Here is an 8933-nt window from a genome sequence, read left to right on the forward strand (position 1 = left end):
GCCTGGGCAACATGAGCGAAACTCTGTCTCAAAAAAAAAAAAAAGAAAAGAAAAGTCTGGGCACAGCAGCTCACACCTGTAATCCCAGCACTTTGGGAGGCCGAGGTAGGTGGATCATGAAGTCAGCCTGGCCAAGATAGTGAACTCTTGTCTCTACTAAAAATGCAAAAATATTAGCCGGGCATGGTGGCAGACGCCGGTAATTCCATCTACTCTGGAGGCTGAGGCAGAGAACTGCTTGAACCCGGGAGGCGGAGGTTGAGGTTGTAGTGAGCTGAGATCGCACCACTGCACTCCGGCCTGGGTGACAGAGTGAGACTCTGTCTCAAAAAAGAAAAAAAAAAAAAGATGACATAGGCTCTAATGTATCCTTATTTTAAATAACATTTACTATTGGCCGGGCGCGGTGGCTCAAGCCTGTAATCCCAGCACTTTGGGAGGCCGAGGCGAGCGGATCACAAGGTCAGGAGATCGAGACCATCCTGGCTAACACGGTGAAACCCCGTCTCTACTAAAAAGTACAAAAAAACTAGCCAGGCGAGGTGGCAGGCGCCTGTAGTCCCAGCTACTCCAGAGGCTGAGGCAGGAGAAGGGCGTGAACCCAGGAGGCGGAGCTTGCAGTGAGCTGAGATCCGGCCACTGCACTCCAGCTTGGGCGACAGAGCGAGACTCCGTCTCAAAACAAAAAAACAAAAAGACATTTACTATTTCCCTGCGTTATACAGGTAGTATATACTGATGTAGAAAATACATAAAATATAGAAATAAGGCTGGGTGTTGTGGCTCATCCCTGTAATCCCAGCACTTTGGGAGGCCGAGGAGGGAGGATGGCTTGAGGCCAGGAGTTCAAGATCAGCCTGGGCAATATAGAGAAACTCTGTCTCTACCAAAAATTGTTTTAAAAAATTAGCAAGGCTTGGTGCTGTATGCCTGATGACTTGAGTCCAGAAGTTCGAGGCTGCAGTGAGCCATCATTGTACCACTGCCCTCCAGGATGGGGAACAGTGAGCCCATGTCTCCAAAAAAAAAAGAAAGAAAGAAAGAAAAGAAAACACAAAAATATTAAGGAAAATAAGTCACTTATGAATTCATCATCCAGAGACACCGACTCTTAGGAGTTAGCCTGTTTTTCTCCCTAGCATTCTTTTTTGAGACAGAATCTCTCACGGTTGCCCAGGCTGGAGTGTAGTGGCACGATGTCAGCTCACTGCAACCTCCGCCTCCCGGGTTCAAGTGATTCTCCTGCCTCAGCCTCCCAAGTAGCTGGCATTATAGCCACCACGCCGGGCTAATTTTTTTATTTATTTTTATTTTTTTATTTTTTGAGATGGAGTCTTGCTCTGTCGCCCAGGCTGGAGTGCAGTGGCGCAATCTCGGCTCACTGCAAGCTCCGCCTCCCGGGTTCACGCCATTCTCCTGCCTCAGCCTCCGGAGTAGCTGGGACTACAGGCGCTGCCACCACGCCCGGATAATTTTTGTATTTTTGGTAGAGACAGGGTTTCACCTTGTTAGCTGACCTCGTGATCCGTCCGCCTCGGCCTCCCAAAGTGCTGAGATCACAGGCATGAGCCACTGCGCCCGGTCAAATTTTTGTAGTTTTAGTAGAGACAGGGTTTCACCATGTTGGCCATGCTGGTCTTGAAGTCCTGACCTGAGGTGATCCGCCCACCTCGGCCTCCCAAAGTGCTGAGATTATAAGCATGAGCTACCGTGCCAGGCCCACATAGGCTTTTCAAATTATACAAGTGTGTGTGCCTGTGTGTGGGGGTGAATATTTTAATAAGAAAAAGTAAGTCCTAGAGTCGAGGCCTACTTTCCTCACTTCTTCCTTCTGCCATTCACCTCTCTCACACAAAAACAAAATGTTGACATCCCCTGAGATTCTACGCTGGTTAAAGCTAGCTTCATAAACCTTTAAAGATATTATAGGGCCGGGCGCGGTGGCTCAAGCCTGTAATCCCAGCACTTTGGGAGGCCGAGACGGGCGGATCACGAGGTCAGGAGATCGAGACCATCCTGGCTAATACGGTGAAACCCCGTCTCTACTAAAAAATACAAAAAACTAGCCGGGCGACGAGGCGGGCGCCTGTAGTCCCAGCTACTCGGGAGGCTGAGACAGGAGAATGGCGTGAACCCGGGAGGCGGAGCCTGCAGTGAGCTGAGATCCGGCCACTGCACTCCAGCCTGGGTGGCAGAGCAAGACTCTGTCTCAAAAAAAAAAAATAAATAAATAATAAAATAAAATAAAGATATTATAATACAGACTCTCAAAAACTGACAGTACATCAAATATTTCACATGCATGGAACTTGAGGGAATGAAAAAGTTTTCTACTCCTGCTAGAAATACGAGCTTTCTATTTCCTATTTTCCACGGGAACAACCTTTCTCTTCTTTTTTATTTTTTTAAGTCAGAGTTTTGCTCTTGTCACCCAGGCTGAAGTGCTATGGCGTGATCTCTGCTCACTGCAACCTCCACTTCCCAGGTTCAAGCAAGTCTCCTGCCTCAGCCTCCCGAGCAGCTGGGACTACAGGCAGGCGCCCGCCACCATGCCCAGCTAATTTTTGTATTTTTAGTAGAGACGGGGTTTCACCATGTTGCCCAGGCTGGTCTGGAACTCCTGACCTCAGGTGATCCACCCACCTCGGCCTCCCAAAGTGCTGGGATTACAGGCATGAGCCACCGTGCCTGACCGGAACAAGCTTTCAAAATCTTGCAAACCACACTTACTCAGGAAAAAAATAATATACAATCTGACAGTGCTTATGACAAAAGAAAATCTAATTACATTTCATGAAAACAAATCTTCATTCAACACCAACTGTATAACTGTGGAGATGTGTCATGAAAGAGGGTGTAGAAAAATATTTTGCTTTGTATGATGAATAGAACTGGAAAAAAAAAATTCCAACCCATGTCTATACCCTACGTGGCCTAGCACCAGGGACATATTTGTTGTTTAAAATATTAGATGGCAAACTTATAACAGAGCAATATTAATAATGAAAGCTCAATGTAAATAAAATGCACACGGTTCATATCTCCCAGGAGGAAAGCAAAGAAATTAGTATAAGTCTGAGCACAGAACTTGAACTTTACATTAAGCAAGTTAATAATAATATTTATATAGTGTTTTACATATCTCAAACCCTTTCAAGCTACTGTTACCCTATTAATTTCTAGTGATTCAGCAATGACATCAGTGAGAGTCACAGAGGATGGCATTTATTTTAATTGTGTACAGGAAATGGGTAATATGACATCTATGTGGGAGTCTCATGATGTGGGGGAGATACAAAAGGAAAAGTGAGATTTGATATTCGAATAAACTCGAAATATCAAGAAAATGTAGGCCCGGGTGTGGTGGCTCACGCTTGGGAATTCCAACACTTTGGGAGGCCGAGGTGGCAGGATCCTTGGAGACTGGGAGTTGGAGACCAGCCTGGGAAACTCTGTCTGTATAAAAAAAGAAGAAAAAAATAGCCAGGCGTGGTGGCACATGCCTGTGGTCTCAGCCCAGCAGATTGAGGCCACAGTGAGCCATGATGGTGCCTCTGCACTCCAGCCTGGACTACAGAGTACAACTCTGTCTCAAAAAATAAAGAGGCTGGGCGCAGTGGTTCATGCCAGTAATCCCAGCACTTTGGGAGGCTGAGACTGCCGGATCACTTGAGATCAGGAGTTCCAGACCTGCCTGGCCAACATGGTGAAACCCCATCTCTACTAAAAGTGTAAGAATTAGCCAGGTCTGGTGGCGCACGCCTGTAGTCCCAGCTACTCCAGAGGCTGAGGTGGGAGAATCGCTTGAACCTGGGAGTGGAGATCGCGCCACTCACTGTTGCCTGGGCGACAGAGCGAGACTCTGTCTCAAAAAGTAAATAAATAATAAAATAAAATAAATTAAAATAAGAGAAAAGAAAGCCAAATTTATAGTAGAATATAAATTTGGTAAGAAAGAGACAGCAGCCACAGGTCAGTGGCTGGTGCGATGGGCTTTGGAAGCTTGTTTGATAACAAAAGCTCCAGGTCTCTTAGAAACTTGGATGTCCCAAAGCAAGGAGGAGTTGAGTCCATTAAGCTTAATGTATTTTCTTCTTTTCCTTTCCTTCTTTCTCTTTCTTTCTTTCCTTCTCTCTCTCTCTCTCTCTCTCTTTCTTTCTTTCTTTCTTAGATGGAGTCTCACTCTGTCACCCAGGCAGAATGCAGCCGTGTGAACTTGGCTCACTGCAACCTCTGCCTCCTGGGTTCAAGCAATTCTTCTGCCTTAGCCTCCCAAGTAGCTAGGATTACAGGCACGTACCACCACACCTGGCTAGTTTTTGTATTTTTAGTAGAGACGGGGTTTTACCATGTTGGCCAGGGTGGTCTTGAACTCCGGATCTCAAGTGATCTGCCCACCTCGGCTTCCCAAAGTGCTGGTATTATAGGCATGAGCCACCTCTCCGCCATAGATGTATTTTCAAAGCGTAAGCCATCTCCATCTAAGAGGCCAAGCTGTACACTTTTTTTGTTTAAGACAAATCGGAGAGAACAGAACATAATCATTAGAGGTGTGGAAAGATACCTAGAGAGAATGTCATCAACATATGCTGTCCAGAAGTGGAAAGAAGGGGGAAATGGTGGGCCAGACATGAAGTCTTTGAAGATTTCTAAAAGGGGCTTGGAGACCGAGAAATGCTGTCACCAGAGATACAGTGGAAGGGTGGTGAACAGGAGTCTACTGTTTAGAAATCACTGTAGTTTGTTCTTACAAGTTGGGCAGGTTTTTGGTACAATTATATAACTACACATACATTCAGGGTATTGAAATGAATGATGTACTATACATGTAATTACATGTAGCAAAATGTGTACTTTTATTTGGTGGGTTTTTACATATAGTACAGCGAATAGTGTACTTAAAATAATTAACATAAAATCCTATTTTAAAACAAAGCAATTAAAAGTAGTTTGGTGGTTTTCTTGAGGGCTCAAAAAAAAATAAAAAAAAAAAAAGAATCTTGCGAATCTTCCTTTCATTTTCTCCAGTGAGTCTATTGGCCAAATCACTTCTAAACAGGCAGCACCAAAGACAAGGTCATTGCCCCTCTGGTTTTTCATTAATCCTTTGGATATAAGCGGCAAGGCGATTTTCAAATGTAAAGAAAAACTGTCTCAAAACTTCTGTCTGGCCTTAGTCCTGCATTAAAACATTTAAACATTCAGGCAAGCTTGAATGACTACCTTGATATAATTTTGAACTTCTTGTTATGTAGTTAAGAGTATGCCATTCCTTATACCATGCTCAAAATAGCTTCATATATATCTTGTAATGTTTGTTTATGAACAAATTATGATGTAAGCATTTCGCCATTTATGGATTGTTTCTGATTCATTTCTTGTGAAACTATTTGAACTTGTTCTAGGTTTTGGATGCAAAAAATAATTCAGAAATGGATTAAGGTTTTAGAATTGAACCTCTTGATTTTTCCTTTAAAGTATTCTGATTTCTGGGGCAGTTTTTTTCATTTTTCCTTCTAGCTTGGTAAAAATTATGCGATTATTCCCCAAATTCTTTTTGGCGGATAGGTTTTCTTTAACTTTAGGTGAAACTTATATTGTATGAGTCCAAAATTGATTTTTAAAATAATACAGTGTAAGACATTTTTCAATGTGGAAGAAATTCTTGATAGTTAATTCCTTCAAGGAATTAGCTGAAATATAACAGAACAACTTCTAAATTTGAATCTTTAGAAAACAACGTGACACATTTGCATTTCTTGGGTCTGCCAAAGAGGGCCAATTTAGTAGTAATCTACCCATATTTTGGAGAATTGGACAATTTTTTTTTTTTAAACCTTAGTGGATTTAATAAAATGTATGTGGATGTCAGGGAAAGGAAAATCCACTAGTGTTAGGAGGACAGGAAAGAATGAACTCCCAAAAGCACTTTACAATTTTCTGCAAGTTAAATTAGATAGTATTATCACATCCCCCATGTGGCTACTTAACACTTTTTAGGCAAAATAAAACGGGCCAGAAAAGAAATTTAGGAATTGTGGACTAAAATATTAATTATTTAGTTACCTTATTTGGGGCTAAGCTGTATTTCATTCAAAGGCGTCAGGAACAAACATCATCTTGGTCAGTTCCTCCATCTGATGACTGGGGGCTTGATTTTGAAAGCTTGGGTGGCAAGTTGGTCATATACTTGGAAACTGTGAGATTTCATCCCCTAAAGGAAGAGCCTGAGTATCGAAAAGTAACCAAATGCCTGTGGATTTTTTTTTTCCTTGTTTTTCATTCTAAGTAATATTAATTATGCATCCAGGTGCCCGAGGTATTTCTTGGTACTGGGCCATTTATCTTGAGAACTTACCTGCCTCTCACACTGTGTTCTGGTAGGTCATAGCCATTACTGTACCATCTTTGTAGGTGCCAGTGGAAATCTAGGTCCTAAAACCTAGAAAATATTTTCTAAATATTTTATGCAGTGTACAGCTTTGTAGATCCACTCTGCCAGTGGGTACTCTTGGGTTTTTACAGTGGTGAGGGTGAAAGTCAATCTGAAACAATAAAAAAGAAACAAAATAGTCTTTGGAAATAAATACAATTTGCTTTTATTCTGTGTCTATACTTGCTCAAGAAAATAAAGCGCATTTTAAAACTTTTTTTAGGTCTCTGCTGTTTCACTCAACCCAAATAACTTTTGATCAGTGGTTTATTTTGAGTGATTTTCTTTTTACAAAGTAACGTTTTATGGTGCTGGTGAAAGTTATTCTAAACTCCTCCCCCTCCCACCCCCTGCAGAGAGCAACAAGGTTTATGTAACCCAAAGCTTTGGTGGGAGAAATCTAAATTGTATTTAAATAGAGGTTAACCTCTGGGCCATCCAATACAGTGTGTCTGTACTAAGTCAGGTTAGCATGTAAATAATATAAATATAACCAGAAATGTAACAAGGGTAATAGTCATCAGATTTATTTCTAAAATATTGCCATGGATTCAGAATCCTGAATTCCAACCAGATGTATTTCGGGAGTATTACACAGGTCATATATATTTCACTTTTTTGGTTCAAACCCACGGGATCTACACGATAATTAGATTGAGAACATCTGCATCAAATCCAAACCATTTCCCTGATCCTTCCTTGAGCCTTCCCCATGGGAGGGATTTCTTTTTTTTTTTTTAAAGCCCCTGCACATTTTATTTGTCTAGCCACCTTTAGCGCAATTCCTAGGTCTCGCCTGCCCGCCACCGCAGAAATAGACGTGCAAGGGGAAGGCGGAAGCACCCCCCCCCACTCCCACCGCCTCCCAGAGTGTGGAGGCATCCTTAGAAGTCGCATTTCCTCGGGACAGGACTGTCCCGCGGTGGCAATGTCGCTTCCCGCCAGGGGCCTCACTCCGGGACAGGGCGTGGCCAGGCGCGGGGGCCCGGGTGCGCCGGTGGGCACGTGCGCGGGGACCCGAGGACCCGAGTGTCGGGGCGCCGCTGCCCTCTACCGGGCGGTGCGGTCGGAGCTACCGCGCGGCGGCCGGCCTACTGCGCGCGCTGGCTGGGGCGCCCCACGCGGAGGCAGCCCTTGGCTACCGGAGATCCGCAGTGCCCTGCTCTGCGCGGCGTCACCGCATCTGGGGTGGAGGCTCACGACGTGCCCCCCGACGCCAGCGCGCTCCCACCCACCGGCGAGTTAAAGTTGCGTTGGGGAGGCAGTGAACCCCGCTCCCGACGTCAGGGGCCTCCCCTTGGGGAAACTGAGGCCCCTGGCCAGCAGCGCAAGACCTGGGGACACGCGTGTTCTCTAAATGTTGGGACTTTCATTTCTAGCCTCTTCCTCCAAAAACGCCGAATTCATTGCGCCAACTCTCGAACTCACTTGAAAAGCAATTGTTTTCCACTTGCGCGTTTTATTTTGTATCCTATACAGATTTTGTTTACATATGCATATTGAGATTAAGGAATTTGGGGACTTGTTTAATTACTCGTTCAATGAGGTGCGGGAGAGTCAAAGTACAGTATTACTACTGGAAACTCCAAGTCACACGTGTGTATAATCAATGAAAGATGACGATCATAAAACGTGTTTTCGCCAGCTTTCTGCGAGGAGAGAAATCAAAAGAGAATTTATTTTTTGGTTTGCATTTTAGCATTTCTGTAAACTTGGGACCACGCTTTCCGTTTTCAGTGAGTGCACCCACACTTTCCAACATTCTGCGCCCGAAGTTGCAACAAACCAAGGTGTCTGAACCACAGGAAGTTTCTTGGGCTGTTCCGCTGAAGCGGCGCGGGGGGACACAGAACTGGGCTCCCAGACTTTTCCCGTCGTGGCCTAAACTGGAACGGCTTGGGCGAATGCGGGCTGCCGGGACCCCCAGCGTCACCGCCGTTGGGGTGCGTTCGGGTGCGACGCTGGCACCGCCGCGGTCCAGGTGTGGGGCATCCACGCGCGCGGCCCCCTGAGAGGGTCAGGGCTGTTTCCCCCTCAACTCCACTCCTCCAAACATGCGACGCCGTTCCTGGTCGTCTCGGTGTCCCCGTCCTCGCTGGGCGCAGAGGGATCAGAGTGTTGCAGTACACCGCCGGGGCGCCTCCCACGCGCGCCGCTGCGGGGGACCTGGGCCACGCAGGGGTCGGGTGGAGGGTCCCGGCCAGGTGGTAGCGCCGTCTCCGCGCTCTGGACACTAACTACTACAGGGTCACTCAGACGTTTCCCCCGACCGGAGCCCTCTGAAGGCGCTGCGCTCGGCCACCGCGGGCGATCGTGACCCCTGCGGGGGACCCCCCAGCCCTCCCCAGGTGCGCGGTGCCGGGGGACCCCGGTCGCTGCCCTCCAGCGCCCCCTCGGGGCCGGGTCTGTGGCCAGCGCGACCGCAGACTGGGGTGGGGGGGGGGTTGTCCCGAGGGGCGGGGGTCGCCGGCCGGCCCGCGGAGGGGAGGGGGAGAGCGAG

The sequence above is a fragment of the Rhinopithecus bieti genome, unplaced genomic scaffold (assembly GCF_001698545.2).
Source record: "Rhinopithecus bieti isolate Rb0 unplaced genomic scaffold, ASM169854v2 scaffold_42772, whole genome shotgun sequence".
Lineage (NCBI taxonomy): Eukaryota > Metazoa > Chordata > Mammalia > Primates > Cercopithecidae > Rhinopithecus > Rhinopithecus bieti.